The sequence below is a fragment of the Canis lupus genome, chromosome 6 (assembly GCF_011100685.1).
Source record: "Canis lupus familiaris isolate Mischka breed German Shepherd chromosome 6, alternate assembly UU_Cfam_GSD_1.0, whole genome shotgun sequence".
NCBI classification, from domain to species: Eukaryota; Metazoa; Chordata; class Mammalia; order Carnivora; family Canidae; genus Canis; species Canis lupus.
The window spans coordinates 45,549,504-45,573,094 of NC_049227.1; the positions used below are offsets into that span (position 1 = coordinate 45,549,504).

General features: G+C 34.7%; 1 long non-coding RNA gene across 4 annotated transcripts in view; it reads right to left on the reverse strand.

Annotated features, from left to right (window-relative positions):
* Positions 1 to 23,591, reverse strand: part of LOC119872250 — a 181,027-nt gene that overhangs the window by 35,254 nt on the left and 122,182 nt on the right. For 2 of the 4 annotated variants that reach the window (XR_005361074.1, XR_005361075.1), the window contains one exon: positions 13,484 to 13,622. This is a non-coding gene — a long non-coding RNA (uncharacterized LOC119872250). Of the gene's footprint in view, positions 1 to 13,483; positions 13,623 to 13,975; positions 16,316 to 23,591 lie in introns of those variants that run through there. The other 2 variants (XR_005361077.1, XR_005361076.1) reach the window with 2 other exon arrangements.

A 23,591-nucleotide genomic window follows, 5' to 3' on the forward strand; every position in this document is an offset into this window, starting at 1 on the left:
CACATCTTATTTGAACAATTATCAGGTTGAGGTCATCAACATCTTCCGTCTTCTGAAATACATTGTTCTTCAATATCTCTATGGAGCATGTGGCACTTTTGATCAATCTTTCCTTTTTGATACACTTCCTTCACTTGGATTCTATGATGACACTGTCTCCTAATTATCTTTTCCTTTAGAGTCTTTGTTGTTATTGGCTGTTATTGTCATCCATACATCCTTTCCCTAACCTCTAAAAGGGGCATCCACTAGATCTTTGTCCTCAGTCCTTTTCTCCTCTCTATTTGCACTTTCTTCCTAGATCATCTACTTTAGCCCTCTGGCCATTATATTCCAATTATTTGTAATGACATCAAAATATAAGTGTTTAGATTTCCTCTTCCATGAGCTCCAGCTTTACATACCCAGTGCCAATTTGATAGCTCAAGATTAAAAAACTTAACATGAAAAAAAATTTAAAAAAATAAAAAGCTTAACATGGAACACTTTCCCAATCTCAAAGATCTAATCCTACATTTTCCCCAAACTCAGTGAATTTTCTTTCCATGAAGTTCACTTAAATTCACTCCTTTGTAATCAGTAGGAAGGGAACACATACCAAAAATGTATACTTTGTTGAACCTGAATATTTTTGCCCTTATAATGAATGCTTTGTCGTTTACCTTAGATATATTCAAGATGAATTGCTAAATAGTAGGTAATGCTTACAATAGTCATATAACCAACAAAGGTCCTTTAATTTAATTTTTTACTGAGTAACTTTTATATCTAGTCTATAAAAGCTCTGATGACATATTCTAAACATTAACAAACATAAAGTTTAATAAACATTACACACTTTTTCCCTCAAAAGTCATCAAGGTTGTAAACAAGATGATGTTATAGGAAATGTCTCATTTAAGAAAGAATAACCTGGAAATAGTGTGCTGAATAACTTGTGATAGGAAATACTGGAGAGAGGAACAGATGGTTATAAAGCTATTGAATCCAGAAGTGAGATCACAAAGATTTTTTTCAAAGATGTGGTAATTACTTATCCTTTTGATTGGTTACAAAATCTTTCACTGAATTTCTACTGCCCACATCAGAATGTGCTACTTGATTTTTGCTACCAAGTATATGGCTTGGTATTTGCAAAACAACCACCACCACCACCACCACCACCACCACAACAACAACAACAAACAAAGAAAAGAAAAAAAAGGAATAAAAAGCTCAGAGAAATCAGTTAAGTAAAATATGTTAAACAGATCCTTTTCTAGTAGTAGAGGGCATCAAGCAGAGGGTTAAAGGGGAGTTCAGTGTGTAGGGAATCTAAATGTTTCCCATTTCCTAAATGGAGGTGGTGCTGAAAATCTGCCCGTCAGGGTAAGACCTCACCAGGCTGTGGAAAGCAGAGACTGGGGGCTTAGCAAACACCCTTGTAAATACTCCAAGTATGTCATCCTGAATCCCCAGCAAAATTAGATTACTTGTTTGCAGAACTTGCCTTTTTTCAAGCCAGAATACTGGATCTAATGTCTTTATCTGAAAAACAATTTAGTATGCCATCAGCATTATCTAGCTACATTGCTCAATGGTTACATAATAATGACTAAGCATCCCATATACACAGTTGCATCAGGACTATATAAAGATGGTCTGTCTGTAGGCTTGCATAAGCAGTTATTTACAAGGTCTAGAAGCAACTGATCATGGCATTCTTTGGCAGGGCTTCCGTTAGCTAAGCATTTTAGAAATACACAAACAATTAGAGCACAGTACTAAATTATAGCTCACCAAAGATTGAAAAATATATGTAAGAGATACATATTTTTTTTGTAAAGCAGATATATTCAAAGCATGTTTATTCTCTTAATGTGATGCTATGAGGATTAAAAACATGGGTTATGTTGTATAGTAAGTAGAAGAGAAAATTTTCTCTCTTGAAAGATAGGAAATAGCAATGCAAGTTTTGAGACTAGTGCTGCTTGTTTAGATTTAAACATATTTCATGTCTAATGCATCTGCAAATTTGAATTAGAAACTCTTACTGAACCTTGATTGCATGTGTATAAAACTGATTTATTAATAGATATAAGAATCAATAACTCCTTTCACATAAGAACAAATAATATGTTTGAATATCTGAGTGCTATACTTTATGTTTGGAGATCTGTCTCACTGCAGCCATACATCTAGAAAGTATTTCTAAGTGCTGGAATTTGCTTGTTCAATTATGGAATTAGTTGATATTGTGAAAGATGGTAAAAGGAAGAGAATTCTCAGTTGAGAATAATCTAAATTGTTTCTTCTGCATTTTTTATTCAGTGAAATATTTGAAGTACCCAAAACTGTGCAAAATACTTGACTTTTTAAATTTTAATTTCTTAATGGTAAAAATAATTAGTAATAGCCATGGTACCATCAATTTCAATTATGCTTAGTGTTTAATAAATAACTAATAAGAAAAATATATTCCATTTTTCTTGTTAAAATTTCATGAGACTCTTAATCATAGGAGACAAACTGAAGGTGGCTGGACGGGAGGGGCGTGGGGGACAAGGTAACTGGGTGATGAACATTAAGGAGGGCACATGGTGTTATATATAAGACTGAGGAATCACTGACCTCTATCTCTGAAGCTGATAGTATATTATATGTTAATTAACTGAATTTAACTACAGTTAAGATTTTTTTTTTTTAATTCCTGGGAAGTCTCCATGTTGCACACACAAAAGTCTCCTCTATCTTCTCGCTTTCTTTTTTCCCTCCCTCCCTCCCACCCTTTTTTCCTCCCTCCCTCTCTCTCTCACACACAAATACACACACACACTACAGGAGGAAGCCAGAAATTCTGGCATTCATGTCCTGGCAGACTGAATCAAGGACTGTGATCCCATAGCCAACTCATACATCATGCCAGGTTAGCATTCTATGGGTTTTCTAAATTAGGAAAAAACATACAATCTATCAGCAGATCTAAAGACTGAAAGTTTTAAGCTACAGTATCTCTTTAATGGTAAATCTATTTTTAGTACTATGTTTTTAAATAGAAAAATATATGTTGAATCAATTCAGGTGCCTTTTAATTAACAAAATCTAACAACAATAGTTACTCTACTTTGACATATTGATAGGATAAGTTATATAAAAAGAGTCATTCTATATAATACCTTTACATTTGAAGAGCAAGCTATACTTGAACATGGTGTTTTACTGGTGAGGTATCTTCAAAATTCAGTTTGGTAGTATTTTAGATAACAATATTTTCATCAACCAAATTTGGTCAGTAGTTTTCTGTTTGTGAGTGTATTATCTTGTTTTGATGTTGGCATTATGTCTGCATTATAATCAGCTTCACAAAATTAACATTCTATTATATAGGTAGTAAATGACCACTGGATTATTTGTTCAACCTCTTTCCATTGAACCATTCTCTGACGTTAGATATGGATAGTTATAGCCGTATTTGTTTTAGATTACTTATCTCTGTCCATAACTTTTTGGATCAAGAGTGGTCCATTCAGATTCTCTCAAATGAAAACTTAAAAATGAGATTAAAAACATTAGTTTTACTGGTTTCTCAAAATTAAGAAAAATACATTCAGCAGCTGAGACTTCAGTATTGAGGTAAAAAATACTGGTCTTCACATAGCTGCCTCAGTAAAGATAATATTTTCCAACCTCCACTGTACCAGATGTGACCTTATACTAAATTCTCATCATTGAAATGTTTGTCTTGGTCTTAAGACATTATGTGACCCTGTGCTTCCATGCATCTCAAATTGTTGGAACATAAAAATACCTACAATCCAGCCTGAACTGTCAAAGACAAAATCAAGGGTATATAAAAATTGGAATTTAGAAAGGATCTGGGTCTTTAAATGATTGCCGACTTGTGCTGCTCACTTTGGGACTTTTTTATCCAAAAGAAAAAAAAATTTTTTTCTAAGCTTCTTTACTTTGGGCCTCTTTTTTAAAAAAGCAGCTTAGCCTTTATCCTAAGTAGGCCAAGCATATGAAGTAGTAAATATTATTAGGTAGAAAGAGAGTAGGAAATGAAGTGGACTGAGAAAGACACTGAAAGTGGACTGAGAGAGACATATTATCCAAAGGGATAGTCTAAGGGATAAGTACTAACTTACATTTTTCCTGTTTCTTATGTAATTTTTGATTTGGAACCAAGTATATTCCAATAGAATGGTTTCCCACAGTTAGGCTCTGTAAGTGATAGGAAGTTCCTCTTTTTCATTTAACCTAGATTGAGTTTTCCTTCCACAAATGTCATTACTAACTTAATATTTGATCCAAAGCTTGAGATTGCAAATAACATGCCCCAGAACCATAACCTGGATGGGGAGTAGAGATAATGAAGTTCCCTTTATCCTGGCATGTGAAAGTGGCTCCATATGTACATGAACCAAGTGATTTTTTACTGCCTTTGGCATCCAGATGCTATGTTCTTATAAAATTATACTTTAGGAGACTTAGAAGCCAAATATAATCAAATTGTTTTGATTAGCGTTGTACATAATGGGAAAGAATACAATTGAAGTCCAAAGCTCTTTTGGCTGTAAATAGAAAGAAAAGTAGATGGAAGCTCTGAAGTTACTGAGATCTGAATTAATTAGATTGATAATAATTGAAATAATAATGGAAATTTACATGCATGATTCCCGGGAGTCAAGTAACTTATACATATTGTCTTATTTAATTTTTGTGCAAATTCAAACGGGTGGATTCTTTTATCATTCTCATTCCTCTGAGCAAACCTGAGGTCTAGAGTGTTCAGAAATTTGTCCAAAGAAATGGATTTGATTCCATTTCTGCTTTGTGCAACAACCACTACATTTTTAACCACTATACCATATTGGACATTATCAATAGATTAACAATGTGCTTTGCTGAACTGAAGTGGCTCAGTTCTGTCCTTTTACTTGTACCTATGGTGCAGAGTGATTCAGGGCTTAAAACGAGTGAAATCCTGAAAAATGAAATAATAGGACCTAACACACTTTCTGTAACTATGTTTAACTCATAGAGAATGTGGAGATTAATCCACTTTCTATTATTAAAGCACATTCCACTACTTCGGTTTGTGCAAGGCTATTTTGAAATGTCAACACTGGTCCAGCTAGCTAGATCCCTAGACTAAAGTTATTAAGGATCACTAAAAGATAGTTTCAAGTACTATGTGGTTTTTATCCAATTAAAAGCAAACCCAAATATTGGAAGCCACTAAAAAACTAGATGTTATTTTTTAAGTTTTTATTTAAATTCCAATTAGTTAACATACAGTGCAATATTAGTTTTAGGTTAATACAATATAGTGATTCAACACTTCCATACATCACTTGGTACTCATCACCACAAGTGCATTCCTTATCCCCATCATCTATTTCACCTATCCCCTCTCCCTCTTCCACTCCAGTAACCATCAGTTTGATATCTATAGTTGAGAGTCTGTTTCTTGGTTTGTCTCTTTCTCTCTTTTTTCCCCCTTTGCTCACTTGTTTTGTTTCTTAAATTCCACATATGGGTGAAATCATGTGGTATTTGTCTTTCTCTGATTTCGCTTAGCATAATATCACCCACATGATTGCAAATGGAAGAGACTAGATTTTAACACAACTAGGTATTTACACAAAGGATCCAAAAATACTAATTTGAAGGAGCACATGTACCACAATGTTTATAGTAGCATTATCAGCAATAACCAAATTATGGAAAGAGCACAAATGTCCATCAATTGACGAATGGATAAAGAATGGAATACAAAATACAGCCATAAAAAAGAATGAAATCTTGCCATTTACAATGACGAGGATGGAACCAGAATATATTATGTTAAGTTAAATAAGTCAGTCAGAGAAAGACAAATACCATATGATCTTACATGTGGAATTTAAGAAACAAAACAGATGAACATAGGGGGAAGAAAAAAAAAGAGAGAGGAAGTCAAACCATAAGAGAGATTCTTAACTACAGAGAACAGTTTGAGGGGTGATGGAAGGAAGTAAGTGGGGGATGGGTTATATGGGTAATGGGCATTAAGGAGGGCACTTGTGATGAGCCCTGGGTGTTGTATGCAAGTGATGATTCACTAAATTCTACTCCTGAAACTAACACTATATGTTAACTAAAATTTAAATTAAAACTTGAAACATAAAAGGAAAATATGTTCTTATCACAAGATGAAAGAATGTAATTCTGTGAGACAATTGATGTTAACTAAACCTACTGTAGTAATCAATATATACTTATATCAAATAGTTGCATTGTGCACCTTGGACTAACACAATATGCCAATATATCTCAATAAAATTGGGAAAACATCTGTTATTGAATATGCACCTTGCTTGATTCACACCAAGAAAACAGAGAATGTTGGTCATTCAGACCATTACTGAGATAGTTTATGAGTACAAAGGATGTCAGTACTAACTGAAAGCCACCTGCTACAAACCCTTCAGTATTATTGCCCCTTCACAGACATTAGAAGGTCTAGACAAGGGACATTTTTTATCAGTTGTCAAAAATCAAAGCAACCAGATTTGCTGGCCAGCAAAATCATCCCTTCAAACAAGAGTTGTACCAACACAATGAGGTGCATGAAACTCACTGTCTCCATCACTTATCTCACATATATATCTGTATTTTATACAATTTATATATACATATATCATGCCAAAGTTTAAATAGTCACTTAGATTATAATAGATAAGTGAGTAGTTCACCACGGAGATGATTTTAATTCACATTAAGATAAAAAATAAAAGTTCTAGATACAGGATAGGAATGACAATGTTTGCATGCAGGAAGTTGAATGTATTTTCAGGTAGTCAAGGGACACTTGGCATAATAGAAATAGTGGTTATATAACTTATACTTACTATTTTTATCATTATTCTGCTAGATCTAATAGTCAATCCTAAACAACATTTTGCTTAGATGATTATTACCCCTCCCTTGGGAAAATATATATGTTATATACATATCTTTTGCTTGACTTTAAGGTCAGCACAGTTCCTTGGTCTTCTTTTTTCCCCCCACTAATCACTTATTTTCAATCTCTCTATTATTTGATACTATTTTGTGCATCCCCTCTATTTTTAACACAACAGGCTTATGGTAAATTACTCAATCCCACAAGCCATAATGAATAGGGAAAAGTCATTGCCAGATCCCAAATCAATCATTCAGTCTTACTCCCAGAAATTTAAAATTAGCTTTGAAATGGTCACTCCCTGCTAGCTGAAACTAAGCTTTACATTTGGGGCCACATTTGCCAGTATGTCTAGTTATAGGCAGAATTTTGAGATAGTCCCAAGATTCCCATTCCCCGATGTGCATGCCTTATATATCTTCCTTCATAAGTGTGAAATGTGTATGAGACTGAGAATATGATGGATTTCTTCTGATAATCAGATAAAATTATACTGACAAAGGAGGAAAGATTTTGTAGGTGTAACTAAGTTTCCAGATCAATTGACTATGAGGAATCAAAAGAAAGATAATAGGCCTGGCTTAACTGGTCAAGCTTAGTTAGGTATAGATTTAGGGAGTTGGCTGTGAAAGAAGAAATTTGAAGGATAGGAGAGATTTTCCTTCTGGCATTGAATAATACAACTGCCTTGAAGAAATGAACAGACATTTCTGTAAGATAGAGAGATGGCCAACAGAAACATGAAAAGATGCTCATCACCAATTATCATCAGGGAAATACAAATCAAAACTACAATGAGCCACCACCTTACACCTGTCAGAATGGCTAAAATCAACAACACAATAAATAAAAGCTATTGGTGAGGATATGGAGAAGAGGAACCCTCTTGCTCTGTTGGTGGGGATGCAAACTGGTGCAGCCACTCTGGAAAACCATACAGAGGTCCCTCAAAAAGTTAAAAAAAATAGAACTACCCTATAATCCAGCAATCATACTACTCAGCATTTACCTTGAGAATACAAAAATACGAATTCAAGGGCACCTGGGTCGTTCAGTCAGTTAAGCATTTGCCTTTGGCTTAGGTCATGACCCCAGTGTCCTGGGATCAAGCCCTGCACTGGGCTCCCTGCTCAGTGGGGAGACTGCTGCTCCCTCTCCTGATCCCCCTGTGTGTGTTCTCTCCTTCAAATAAATAAAAAAAATATTTTTAAAAATACTAATTCAGAGGCATACATGGACCCCAATATTCATAGCAGCATTATCTGTAAAAGCCAAATTAGAGAAACAGCCCAAGTGTCCACTGACTGATGATTGGATAAAGAAAGGGAGGGATGCCTGGGTGGCTCGGTGGTTGGGCATCTGCCTTTGGCTCAGGGCATGGTCCTGGGGGCCCGGGAGCCTGCTTTTCCCTCTGCCAGTCTCTCAGCCTTTCTCTCTCTGTGTCTCTCATGAATAAATGAATAATTTTTTTTAAAAAAAGGGAATATTATTCAGCCATAAAAATAATAAAATCTTGCCATTTGCAATGACCTGGATGGAGGTAGAGAGTATTATGCTAAGTAAGTCAGAGTAAGACAAATACCATATGATTTCACCCATTTGTGGAATTTAAGAAACAAAACAAATGAGCAAAGGGAAATAAAAGAGAGAGAGAGAGATAGAGAGCAGCAAATCAAGAAAAAAACTTGTAGCTATAAAGAACAGACTGATGGTTACTGGGGTGGTAGGAGGTGGACAAGTAGGGCACTTGTGGTGATGAGCACTAGATGATGTATGGAAGTGTTGAATCACTAATACTGTACACCTGGAACTAATATTGCACTGTATGTTAACTAATTGGAATTTAAATAAAAACTTAAAAAAAGAGAAAAAGAAAAATCCAACTGCCTTTATTCTTACAGCCAAAAGGAACCAAATTCTGCAAACAACCAATGAGTGTTGAAGGGCATCCTGAGTTCCAGCTGACATTGTGGTTTCAGTCTGGTGAGACCCTGGCAGAGAACCCAGTTAACTTACTACGTTCAGACTCCTGACCCCTGGATACAGTGAAATAATGAATTAATGTTATTTCAAACCATTAAGTTTCTAGAAATTTGTTATGTAAAATAGAAAATGAACATATTTTTGCAGAAGCACAGACAACAAATAGGATAGGTAGAAAGAATTAAGGGAGAGAGAGGAAGGGAGTGCAGGAGGGGGAGGGAGAGAAGAAGAAGGTAAGGAGGGAGAGGGAGAATGTGATCTAAGCTAAAAAACAAACAAACAAACAAAATCAAAATCAAAACCAAACCAAACCAAACCAAAACCCAGATCACCTAAACTCAAGATACTCATAGAAAAACAAATATATGCTTCTTTTTCAGATGACTTTTCAGTTCCTGATTCTAGAATCTCATGAGACCTGCCTATATATATATAGTTTTTGGCCATATGATAATTCTGACTAGCTTAAGCACAAACTCCTAAACTAAGCTAGCTCATATGGGTTTTTATTATTTGGAATTGAAAGGTCTTAACTAAGACCTCATAATATTTTTGTTTCATAAAAAAATAAAATAAAATAGAAATAGTCTTTTGCTGGGAATGATGAATCGATGACAGTGCTTCGTAAAGTCTGTGTGTGGATTGAGTATAAGTCAATATTGATTCCTTGAGGGACTCCATTTATTACATGAATTCTCTCCCATGAAGAAGCTGGTTTGGTGCTCTTGAAGGTTTTTTTGTTTGTCTGTTTGTTGTTTGGTACCCACTGGCTCTTACCCCATCCCATTCTATCACATTCCTCACATATGACTTTATTACCATTCTAGCAAATGAAAAGGCTAACAAAACCTTTTTCCCTTTCCCATTTGTCTAGTTAAAGTGTTCAAACACAGTGTTGGGTAAATTCATATTTTGTCTCCAAAGGGGACATTAACTATACAAGATGATGCTTGTGCCAAACATACACCCCCTCGGTCTCTACCTTGATAATTACAGAAGTGCTCTACCAGAGACATTTATTACCCTCCCCCTCCAGCTGTGGATGAGTGTGAGTGTTTAGCTTATGCACACAGAAGACTGGAAGTCCCTGAGTTTGATATTTCAATGACAGATGAGTAGTGGTCAATAAATATTTCAGATTTCTTTCTTGGGATAATGCTAAAATACACTCCACAACGTCTCCCAAATTTGCTGGTGGGGTTGAACTTGTATTGCACACCATGGAAATCTGCTAATATTCTATTCTATTCTATTCTATTCTATTCTATTCTATTCTATTCTATTCTATTCTATTCATGGAAATCTACTCTCTTCTTCTATTCTCCCTAAAAACCTACTTACAACTGGCATTTGAGCCTCTAGGATTTGACCAAAATTACACTTCTATGTTCAATAATTATATCTATATTCCTAGATCAATGGAAACTGGAATTAATGGGGAATAAAGCTTTCCACAAAAGTTGGAGCCCTGGAGGAGGAACAATCAGTGCTGGAGACACTCTCCAAAAGCAGAGGAAAAGAGCAAGAAATCCGGTAGCTTTTCTCTTCTTCCCACTTTCTGGTCTCCTGTGAGAAACTACCATTGGCAGAAAATGCCAAAATGTAGCTCGCAGAGGATTCTGGAAAATGAAGTTTTCTGCATTAGTGAACAGAGCAGAGGAAGCACAGGAATGTATCTTAGAGCATAGAGGCTGTAGCTGCCATGAAAGTTCTGAATTACCTCGTGGATCACTGACTGCATGGAGCATAATTGATCAAAATCTCCAGCTTTTGTGGTCACACTGTATATTGCACAGAGACCACACCTCACACGAATTGCTCCCAAGAAATGACAGCATATTGCAGTGATATTAAGGCAGCACCATACATGGGAGATGGGCAACTCTTCTGATAGTGACTTTGGCTCCTGGGGGTTTTGATAAAACTTTCTTAGAACTGCACCACAGTCTATTTGTTGTTTCCTTCTTGTTCCTTTCTTCCTCAATGGGTAGACCTACACCATTGTCCTACTGGCTTTTCCTACATCCTCAGGCTAACTCTCCATTTTTTTTCTCATGATGTTTCCCATTAAGTATCTTGCATGTCTAATTCCACTTTGTTCTGTGTGCTTCTTAGCAGACTCACACTAACACTCAGGCTTAGATACAAATAAAAAAAAAAGACATGCAACAAACCAGAAGAATGTATTTGTAACATAAAATCAAACCAAGGGTGTAAAATGAAAAATAACCCTATGAAAATGAAGGATATAAACAGCAAATTCATAGAAGGTGAAATACAAAATGACCAAAAATGACACAAAATATTAAAATTTTCTAATCCTTAGGGAAATAACTATTTAAAATGAGATGCCATTTTAGTCAAAAATGGAAAACAATAATAAAAAATAAAAGCAGGTTAGTCACTTTCTTATGTGGCTCATAAGAGTGTTAAATGTCACCATCTCTCTCTCTATAAATTTGTCAATAACTATTATATTAGTTTGCCAGGGCTCCCATAACAAAGTTCCTCAGACTGGATGGATAAACAACAGAAGTTTATTTTCTCATGGTTCTGGAGGCTAGAATTCTATGATCAAGATGTAGGCAGGTTTGGTTTCTTCTGAGGCCTCTCTCATTGGCTTGTAGGTGCCTGCCTTCTCACAGTGCATTCACATGGTTGCCCCCAAGTCCATGTGTTGCCTGTATCCTGGTCTCCTTTTCTCATAAAGACACCAGTCATGTTGGATTACATCCTCCCTGACATGACCTCATTTTACTTTAATTATCTGTTTAAAGGTTTAAAGGCTCATCTCCAGATCTAATACATTCTAAGATATTGAGTGTTAGGACACATAAATTTTGTGTGGGATAGAATACAGCTCATAACAATATGAAGTTTATAAATGACATACCTTTTAATTCAGAAACTCCACAGAAAAACATACACTTCATAGTTCCCTTCCTTTGGGAATTTATGCCTAAACTAAACCAGGGCAATCTTCTCTATCCTGTTGTTTCAGTGGGGATCCCCATGCTCTCTTTCACAATTCTGCGACTCAAGTCAGAATAGTCCATCTTCTTACTCACAGTTTATTGTCTTCTACTATCTGGGTATATGACTCAGACTAAGCCTATCAGTGCTGTTACTGGATCTTTCCAAACATTTGCAAAGTTACTCTCTCTTGTTTGGATATTGACTTGGGCAGCTGGATATAATCTTCCACCATATTGAAAGAAATTATCTCAGAATGACACCAAATAACGAAAAATGGAGATCTGGATGGACACATGCTGATGACTAATCCATAAATCTAATAGTTCTTGATATGCACCTTACATTAACCAATAAGTTGTTTTTGTTGTTGAGCTAATTGAATTGCATTTTTGTCATGTAACCAAGAAGTCCTAATACGTACATACATATACTCAGAGTTTTAATCCCCAAAATTTTCTTCAAAATATTTTTAAGCTAAAAAATAGAAAAGTTTAATATTGCAAACATTTAGTAAATTGTGTATTAGCTAGACTGTAGACTGACATGAATCTATATACAATGATGTGCAAAAATGATAATATATTTGTTAAAGCAATTACCAATAAAACTATGATCTTATTTATATTTGTATGAATATATATGTAAGTGTATAAAGTATGAATATAGTGCTTATTATGGCAGAAGGAATAGGATTGGAGTTGGCTTTGAGATGAAACAAGATTTTCACCACTTATTAGTTATGTTTACATTGTTTTTTTTTACTTTTAAGATATACTCTCATAGTACTTTTAAAATGCTACTTTGCACTCCTAAGTTTCTCCAGATCACATTGCCAGATCATATAGTGGGTACATAAGAGATGTTTATAGGTATGTATATTTGAGGTCGGAGTAGGCAGAGTAATGCTCACCAACCCCTATGGCCATTCCCAATTTTCTGAAACCTGGGAATATATGACTTTACATGGCAAATGGTATGTGGATTTGATTGAGGTTAAAGACCTTGAGATGGGAAGATTAGATCGGATTATCCAGATGGTCCTAATCTAATCACACCGGTTCTTAAAAGCAGAGAATCTTTCCCAGCTGCAGAGGACTAGAGAGATGGTGGCATAATTAGGACTCCACCTACCGTTGCTGGATTTGACGAAAAAGGAAAAGGGGCATGAGCCAAGGAATGTGAGTGCTCTATAGAAGCTAAAAAAACCACAAGAAAACATTATTCCCTAACATCTCCAGAAAGGAATGCAGCCCTGCAGCCAGCAGACACTTTAACTTTTGCCAGGTCAGACCAGTGTTGGACCTCTCACCTACAGAACTATAGGATACTATATGGTAAAGTATGGGTCCCCCCTTATCCATGGGGTATACATTCCAAGACCCCCAGTGGATGCCTGAAACTATGGATAGCACCGAACCCTATATATACTACGTTTTTTCCTATACATACATGTCTCCAATAAAGCTTAATTTATAAATTAGACATGGTAAGAGATTAACATCAACAATAAAACAATTATCATAATTTTCTGTAACAAAATTTATGTAAATGTGGTTTCTCTCTCTCTCTAGAGATATCTTATTGTAAGGTACTCACCTTTCTTCTTGTGATGATGTGAGATGACAAAATGCCTACATGATGAGATGGAGAGGTGAATGATGTAGGCATTGTGACACAGCAGTAGGCTACTGTTGGCTTTCTGCTTCCTTCTATGGTTGACCTTGGAGAACTAAAACTGTGGAAAGCAAAACCACAGATAAGGGGAATTATTATAATAGACGGTGTGGTTAAGCCTCCAACTTTGTGGTTGTTACTGCAGCCATAAAAATTCAATAGCACAGTTTCAAAAATTACTGTCCATTATATTAAAACTGTGGAAGTTATCTTGATACAAGTATCATTTCATTCATTTTGTATTTGTGTGCCTTTTGTGTGTCCAGACACTCCTATGTCTCATTATTATAGAAAATCGATGCTTACAGAAAAAGCAAAATACATTCTGTTTAGTGTGCAGATGAACATAAACACACAATATATGGTAGAAAATATGTGTGCTAGCTTGAATCTTAGAGTAATTAAATAACTCACATACTTGAACTTCAAATTATGGAACATTTCATCAAGAGGGAGTCAAATAGGAAAATGCCCTAGATTTCAAAATGGAACAAGGCCCAGATGGATTCACAGAAAGGTTGCAGTTCTCCTCTGAAAAGTGCAGACACAGATTGTTAACTAGATATAAGGGAATCATTCAAGGGAAACTCAAAAATGCAAAAAATAACAGTTTTAGCCCAATTCTCTTGTGAGTAGGAAATTGTTCTTTAACTAACTAAAGTAACATGAGCATAGGGAAGGGAAGATTAATTTTGCAGCTACATTTATTACGGACATAACATTGGAAAGAACAGAAACAAACCAATGGCAAATTTTATAGCAGTTTGAGATCATACATTTGAAGGATACCTACATATGCCATACCTGTAACAGATAAATTAATTCGATGAAGCAGGTGAGAATGAGTAGCAAAAGATGAAAGATAAGGCTTCATTTTCATGGTGAGAGTGTTTGAGTAAAAGGATATTAAATGTGATCGTAATAATGATAATAATGAAAATTGCTGTCTAAGTTCTCAGATGTGGCATATTCAGTGTACCAAATACTAAGAAATCACACATCTTAATTATTGCTGTAGTAGGACATATAGTTAATTAGCAAACTAAATATTTAAAATATATTCATGTATAAGCATTGACTCCTGCTATTTTGCTTTAAACTCTATATATAATTGGAATGTATAAAAGAACCTGCCTGTCATTAGTCACCACTATAAGATACATTACTGTTTATATTAATAGTTTCTAATTATTTTTTATTTACTATTTAATTATATATCATAGAGCTTCAGAAATATTTATCACATTACTTGTTAGCCTTTTGAAATTCCAGAAATCAGGGCTTCCTGGGTGGTGCAGTTGGTTAAGCATCTGACTCTTGGTTTTGGCTCAGGTTATGATCTCAGGGCCATTGAGATTTAACCCTGAGTTTGGCTCCACACACTGTGGAAAGTCTGCTTGAAATTCTCTCTCCCTGTCTCTACCCCCCATCCCCACTCTCTCTTTCTCTCTATAAAATAAAAAAAGAAATGTTGAAAAAAAGAAATTCCATAAATCAAAGTCCTTGCCTTCACTGAATCCAGATAACTTTTAGCTTTTTTTCCCGTTCCACATATTTTTGTCTTTCTTACTCCTTTTATGCACACAAATGATCTTAACCACTTCCTGTAAAATTGTACTTTTTATTTTCAGAATGTGGTTACCTGCTCTCTTCTCATTGTCCTCCCTCCTTTTGTCTCTTCTTCCTTTCCTTCTTTTCTGCATGTGAGCATCTACTATGTGCTAGAAACTACACTAAGCCTCAAGGATAGAGAGGTGAGTAATAACCCCAGTGAACTAGCATTATTTGCAGGACAAATAAAACCAAAAATTATAATGGAGAGTTGCAAGTATTATAAGAGAAAATATTATGGGAACACAAAGAAGAGACAGAAGATCTATGGCGGTCAGGAAAAGCCTGTGAATGGGGCTGATGCTTGAATTGGGTTTTAATCTACATGACAGTTTATCAGGTGAAAAGAGAAAAATGTGATACAATTTTCTGCTTTTTTGTGTACTTTTGGCATCTAGGTTGTATGGTGTGTGTGTGTGTATTTATTCCAGAGCCCTGAAGGAATTAGATACACACAAGGTTTTTAGTTTTTTGGGTTTTTTTGCTTTTGATAACTATGGAACTCACAATTTTGGTACTTTGAATGTAGTGGGGGTAGATAAAGGATTCTAAGAAAATATTCTGACAACTCTTTCCCTTTTTTGCTGTTTTTCTGTTCTGCTTATTGCAGCAGAAGGTGAACTTTGAATGCTAAATTCATAGCTGGCAACTTGTGTTCCTCTAGTTTTGTCTGAAAGTTTGGATTCTGATCTAATACAGTATAATATTTCCAAATAATTATGATAACATTAAGTTATTTAATACATATAAAACACTCAGCATCACGCTCATTTTAGCACCTAATCAGCAATAGAATCTATCTTAGATGAAGAAGGTCCACAGCAGAGAGTTAGGAAGAGAGACAGTTTGAACTTTTAGTTTTGCATATAAAACTTCATTGTTTAACTGGTTCTTTAAAAAAAAAAACTGGTTCTTATATCAACAAAAATTTCTATATTGTGAAAAAATATATATGATTTTTCTCCGTAATGGTATAAAAACTGAAGTCCTCTTTCTAGAAGTTTGGTTCTAAAGAAAAGATGGAAGTTAAGGATCAAAAGTTGGGGTGAGATAATATGTTGATTTAAAAAATTTTTTAAAGATTAAATAAAGAATGTTTGTGGATTAAAGGGAGAAAAAGTCAAGGCTATGAGTCAATAATTAGTAACCAAATAGATAATTGTTTCAGGAAGACCCTGAGGGGACAAGAGGGCATCTGATCAAGGACAAATCTCTCTCTCTCTCTCTCTCTTTTTTAAATTTATTTATTCATGAGAGATATAGAGACAGGCAGAGACAGGCAGAGGGAGAAGCAGGCTCCCCACAGGAAGCCTGACACAAATCTTAATCCTAGGACCTCGGGATCATGACCTGAGCTGAAGGCAGACACTCAACCACTGAGACACCCAGGGGTCCCTAGGACAAATCTCATTAGAAAAGGAATAACCCATGTTCTCATATAGAAAGGACTTAACTTGCTTGCTTTCTTTCTTTTTTTTTTTTTTAACTTGCCTTTTATGGAATTTTTCCTGAAAGACTTCTTGAACTCTTACTATAGGCAAGATACCTATCTATCTGGGACTTAATTCTGTGTTCAAAAGTTCATTATTGACACAGCCTAATTCTGAAGAGGTACAAAGCTCAAAATACAACTTTTGGTTGCTCCTTCTATCATTTTTGTGAATGATTATGTACTTATGTCACATTTTTAGTTGGGTATATTTGTCCTTTATTTGAAGTTGTATTTTATCACATTTCCTTAGAGATTAAGGATAGATATATCACTTATTTTTGACAATTACTGATTTTTTTTATTCTTGCACATTTTAGTGTTTTTTAAACTCTTTCCAAAATATGTTCAGTTGCCATGAAGAATTACATACAACTTAAGTGAAAATTTGATCAAATTTATGCAAGTGAGTACCTGCTTCTGCTTTATTCTGCATTATTCCCTCTGAGCTATTTGTCTCATGCTAATAATGTGCATCTAATTTGGGGACGCTTTTAGGCAAAGTTAATTTTATCATTATTGCATTCCAGGTTTTCTGCCTCCCACCTAGGGTCTATGTTATGTTTTATTCTACTTTGAAAGCAACCATTTTTTAAACCGTTAAAGTTGAAATTGTACATAAATTATTTCATTTATCCACCATCTGTGTCTTCTTATCTGTGCATTAATTCTTAATTTTTGATTATCTGTTAACTTAGTCCTGATGGAAATTAGTGAAAAATAAAAATAGAACATCAAGTAAATTCTTTCAACATGATATAAATATTCATAATCATACATGAGGAAATCTAAGAAATTTGAAGACTGGAAAATGCTTAAGTAATATGTGACAACAAATGTATTTTAATGGAACCAGCCTCTGCAAGACAGAGATTGCCATCTCATGGCCTATAGCTCAAATCCTGCCACAGATGTCATCTGTTTATTTTATATGGTATTTTTAAAACATTTGAGTTATGTGCCAACATTTTGAATTTAAAGTTTACATGTAATTTTTAGTATATGTGCTGCCGAAGCGAGCACTACATGTAATTTTTAAAACTCTAGTTATTCCTATATTTGCAAATAATATACCTGATAAGGGGTTAATATCCAAAATACATACAGACTTATACAACTCAAAAGTAAGAAACAACCAACCAAAAAAATCCAATTAAAAAATTGGGCAGAGGATCTGAGGCCCTGAATAGATGTTTTTCGAAAGAAGACATACATTCTCTCCCTCTCTTTCTAAAAAAAAAAAAAAAAAAAAAAGCTACTGAAGCGTTTCAGGCATGACATGATTGTGAGTGACAGTAGAGATGGAAAAAATGGATAAATTTGAAAAAAAAATCATAAATCATCAGTACTCAGTGGACTGGATATGTAGGATTCATGAGAAAGAAATGAAGAAGGAAATTTTTAGATGATAGGGCTGCTCAATGAGATGGAGAACAGTGGAAGAGGACTGGGTTTATCAAAGTAAAGATCCAGTGTTCAGATTTGTAAATGATGTGTTTGAAGTCTGTTGAAATCCTAGTCTACACAGAGAGGTTTTGGCTGAGATCCCAAAGATAAATGCTGTGGGGTGAAAGGAGAACGAAAAGGCCCAGAGGAGAAGGGTAGCCCAGGGAAAGGAAATAAGAGGGAACAATTAGGAAACTAATATGAAAATCAGAACAATGAGCAAACATAGAAACTAAGAAAAATATATCACTAACAATGGAATTTTCAGAGTGGTGATAGCTTATAAGATGCCATGTAGAATAGAGGATGAAAAGGTTCATTGTATTACAGACATGTAGGTTTGGTCAAGGTGCCTTTTATAATTAAACTGTAACATGAAACAAACTCCATAATTTATACTATAAGGTCCTAATATTTGTTCTGAATTTATTTTTCAATGAAAAAGTTTTTAGAGATCTTTTATTTATTCATGAGAGAGAGAGAGAGAGAGAGAGAGAGGCAGAGACACAGGCAGAGGGAGAAGCAGGCTCCATGCAGGGAGCCTGATGTGGGACTCCAGCCCGGGTCTCCAGGATCACACCCTGGGCTGAAGGTGGCGCTAAACCACTGAGCCACCCGGGCTGCACTCAATAAACAATTTTTAAAAACCCGAATTTACTAAAGTAAATATTTTCAATTTTCATCTGACTTTATTTTATTCATCTTTTGATTTTACATTTGACCTCAGGTTGACAAAATTAAATGAATCATAACCTTCAAAATTAGACTATTGGTTTTTTCTCCACAGAGAATCCCATTATATTTATTTTATTGTTATCTATCATTCTTTACCTCATTTTCCTTATCCCCATGCTACCTATGGTATCTAATGTATGTCTTAAAACCACTTATAAATCTCCTTATTAAAAAATCATCATCATGATCTCATATCTACAAAATTACATTATTGGAACTACAGTTGTCGTTTTTTCTCCTCTTAATATTGGCCTTTGATCCATCTTGAGGTCCATGTTGATGTATGTAGATGTATTTTATTTTTACTGCTGTAAGATGTCTTATTGTTTCTACAGATCACATTTTATTCTCTATTCATTTATTGCCACTTAGATTGTTCTCCTCTCTTTGCTATCACAAAATAAACACACTTGCATATGCACAAACATACACACAGAGTCATGAATATCCTCATATGTGTCTCTTTATTTACTTGGCTTACATTTTGCTAGGCTGTATAAACACTGGGGCATGGAGTTCCTGGCTGGTAAAATATGTATAATTTAAGGTTCATTAAATACTTGCAAAATTATTTCCAGAATGGCTGCATCTATTTTTATAAGCTCCCCTGTGCTAGAGCCTGAAGACCTTTATTATAATTTAGAGAATATTTGTAGGTTTAATCTTCAGAATTTCTCATGGTTTACCTGGTTTAAATCTTTCTTAAGAGATTTCTCAATGGATGTATTTCCACTGATAATGCTCTGGAAAGAGTTATCAGATTTCATACACACAATTCTTCTTATTAAGAATTCTTACAGCTATCTCTTTTATTTATGTATTCTTTAACATAAGTGTTTATCAACTTACTATATTTTAGCTTTCTCATCTCTTTCATCTTAGCATTTTGTGCTCTGGTCAGCACCTCTGAATGCCATGTGGTGATAAAACTGTTTATTACGATGTTATTCTCTGGAAATAGATGGGAGAAAAGGAGATCATGTGTGTTTATTAAAATGGTGGTGTGTGTGAGGGAGTGGAGATTGGTGGATGTTTTAATTGAACTATTTCCTTACTTCTTAATCTTTTTTTTTAATCTTTTTGGTCTTGAGATCTCACTTAGAAGGAGTCAAGGCTGAAAAAAAAAGAAGGATTCAAGGTACAAAACATCCTATAAAGCTTTTTATACTAGAATACACTTTATAAATTGTCTGCTGAGAAATTACCTTATACTAAGGAATCGTCTCAGAGTGATTTACCTTCACAAAAATTTTACATGTCAATAATTGAACAACAATAACAACATACCCACAGGTGGGAAATGAAAATTTAGTTTATTTATGTTGGCTTCAGTAGCTTCAGAGAAATATTTTTTGGATGAAATTATCTTTTTTTTCTCTCAGTTGTAAAAGTGTTTTTCCAATTTTTTCCTTCAAATTTTAGCGGTATAAAATAATGCATGAAAGATATCAAGCTAAGATGCAGAAAGGAACAAACAAGTTTATCTAATTTTCCTTCTCAACTCTTATTGAAATGATTAACAGAATATTCAAGTTTGAAAAAAAAAAGAAGTCTGAAACTCTGTTTTTATTTTTTTTATTTATTTATTTTTTGAAACTCTGTTTTTAATTAGGGAAGGATGCTATTCATATATAGGGAATAATAAAGAATTAGTAGTAGGTCTAGTACATATGGAACTAGACTTGAGGTCACCAAGGAACACTTTATACTTGCTTCTTTTCCTGAGAAACAGTATCATCTCAGGGAAGTTACAGAGAACGCTTAAAAGAGAAGCCCATTGAAAGTTACTGGTTTGTAGTGAGATAAGGAAACAAGGGAAGCCTTGTATCATATACGGAGTTTAGGACCTGAAGTGCATTCTCTCCCTCTCCCCACTGTAATGTAGTATTTGAAATCAGTGATGATGATTATACATTACAATTTTGCTGGTGGCTAAAATAAGCAGAAAGGCTGCCAGGAGTAGAGCTGCCTAAAGGTGTGTCTGACTGCAGAAAGGGGTGCAGTGAAACCACAAAGTTGCCTCGTATGGGTCGCCTCAAACACAAGACAGACATAACAGACTGAAAACTTTCCTGCAGGTTAACCATTCCTAGAGAATGCAAGACACAGATATGAATTTCCTCTGTTAGGCTACTCTAGATTTTCTCCCCACTAACCTTAGCTAGCTTGATTTTTAAACTGATAAAGTAGCTTAATATTAACCATTTCTCCAGCTTAACATTTTTATTTTGGATGGACTTGGGTGAGGTTTATCTAATAAGATGAGGAATAGTAGTCTTTGGCTCTGCCAGATGACTTAATGACATAAACAGGAGGTAGAAGTGCTATTCAGTATAGCTGTGACAAAGTCACATGAAATTAAGATACTTTTGTTTTTTCCTTCTTCTAGGTTTTGTATCAGTCTGGACGTAGAGGCATATTTTTAAAATCCTAGAGAATAAAATTTTGGGAGTGGGTTCAGGATTCTTTGACAGTTTTGGATATATTAATTTAAATAATGTTTAAAACATGGTTCAAAGATAACAAAATATTCTATTTGCCACACTAATAGGAAAAACCTATGTGCCAGTCTTCTAAAATCTTTGGAATCAATCTGCTCTAAGCATTCTTTTTGTTTGGGAATTTAAGAAAAAGACTGTTGAGTTCATTGGTGATAGTTCTGGACACTCAGAGCAAGATGATACATGAATATTTCTTCACAATCCCACAAAAATATATATTCCTCTCTGGTTCTCCATGACATAAGCCCATGAATGGATGTGTGCCATTCTTCCTTGATAGTAGAGGCTGGTTTTCATCTCGGAGGTTAAAAATGCTCAACACCTAATTTCTCTGTCTTTGTCTCTTCTTTTTCTTTCTTTTTTTGTTAATGAATGCAATAGGATCAAATGCTAACCGATGGAACCTTGCTGGGCAACTTTTGGGACATGTTTTCCAATATAATAAAGATATGGTCACCAGAGTGCCCCCTTCCTCATGCTAAACCATAGTTGTTCCTAAGTGTGATGCTCAGAATGGTTGCAGCTATCTTATGTTAAAGAGGGAGACATCACCAGCACGTTGAAGATTTCAGAGCAACTCTACACTTGATACATGACGAGTGTCTCCATACCTTTGGAACTTCTCCCCCTGATCTGTCTGTGGCATGAGACAAGATATACCTCTTCATGCACCAGTTTTCTGGCCTTTGCTTAACCCCTGGCCTATGCTGATGCTGAAGGTGAAGAATAGTTTCAGTTTTCAATGTCTTCTGAATGCATCTTTGCTGTAATCCCAAATGTCCAGTTCCTCAGTTACCAGTTTCATTGTTTTGATTTCTTGATTCTGTCATCAGAAATTGGGAGCTCATATATATATGAAATTCAAATATCAGAAAAAAATGTTAGAAATTACAGAAAGCAAGGAGGGGGAAATATTAACATATAAACATATTGTAGCTCACATCTTGTTTAACTCAAATTTAGTCTTATTTTTCGGAGCAATAAGTTGGACAATTTCATCAATTATAGCCAAGTGAAATAGGGTATGCTAATCCACTGTAGATTTTCAGAATGGCAAATGACAAACTTTCATGAACTTATTCATGAGAAACATTTGAAACAGTGCTTTGTATCACTATGCCTGTGATGCATATTCTAACAGCAATATACCAGAGGATGAGAAAACAGCAGGAGAACTTTTCCTTTTGGTACAAATGATATCCCTGAATAGATCTTTCCAGTATTAATATTATAAAATAGAGAAGAATGAAACCCCTCAGTTTTAGCCTATAAAAAGATTCTACAATGACAAAAAGGAAGAAAAAAATAGTTATACCATTCAAGGATAAGAAAAAAAGAGAGGCTTTGAAAAAAAATCTCTCTGTAAGAAAAAGAATACATGCTAGAATGTATCCATCTGTGTTTTCAATGTAATTCAATATAACCTGGATCTTCTGTAACTGGAGATGAAACGTGGAATGATAAGACAAAAGACACATGACAAAAGTTCTGGCTGAGAGTCAGATTGAAATAAAACAGAGATGGATGATATAGGAAAATATTGAAATTAAATTAAATACAGCAGCAGGGAGAAAAGTCCCTTATACTTTAGGAGAAGGAAATAACAGAGTTGATACTACAGAAAGTGATATGAAGCAAAAGTATGTCCCAGAATGAGGATGGGGCAAAGGAGTGAAAATAACAAGCAAAGAGGGTAAGTTTGGAGCACCAAGAACAGAATTATACCTGGAGATAATTGGTGCTCCCTAGAGAGACCTCAGAGCACAGTGGAATGAAAGCTATAGTATGAAATACAATAAAAAAAAAAGTCAAAGAATGTCATATGCCTGTAGTTTGAAAGGGTTCAGCAGGGTTCCAGGGAAGATTAATAGAACTATATCCCTGTCTACATAAATTATGGTGACTTTCTTTAAATTTCAAGAATACAGAAAGAATTGTATAAAAATCTAATCAGAAAGTTTAAAAAATGCAAAGGGGAAAAACTAGGATATCCACAAAGGAAGAAAATTAGGGCCTCCTTTAATATTCTCACCTATAACATTAAATAAAGAAAAAAACTAAAACAGTAATTCATCTACACAGTTTTAAGGAAAATATTTGTGACCCAAGAATTTCATTCTCTGACTACTTATCACATGAATATTAGAAATGAAACAGTATTAAGAGTATTAAGCCCTATCATAATTGTATGTAACTTAAATATATATCTAGCCAGCTATGTGTCTATATTTACATATATGTATATAGA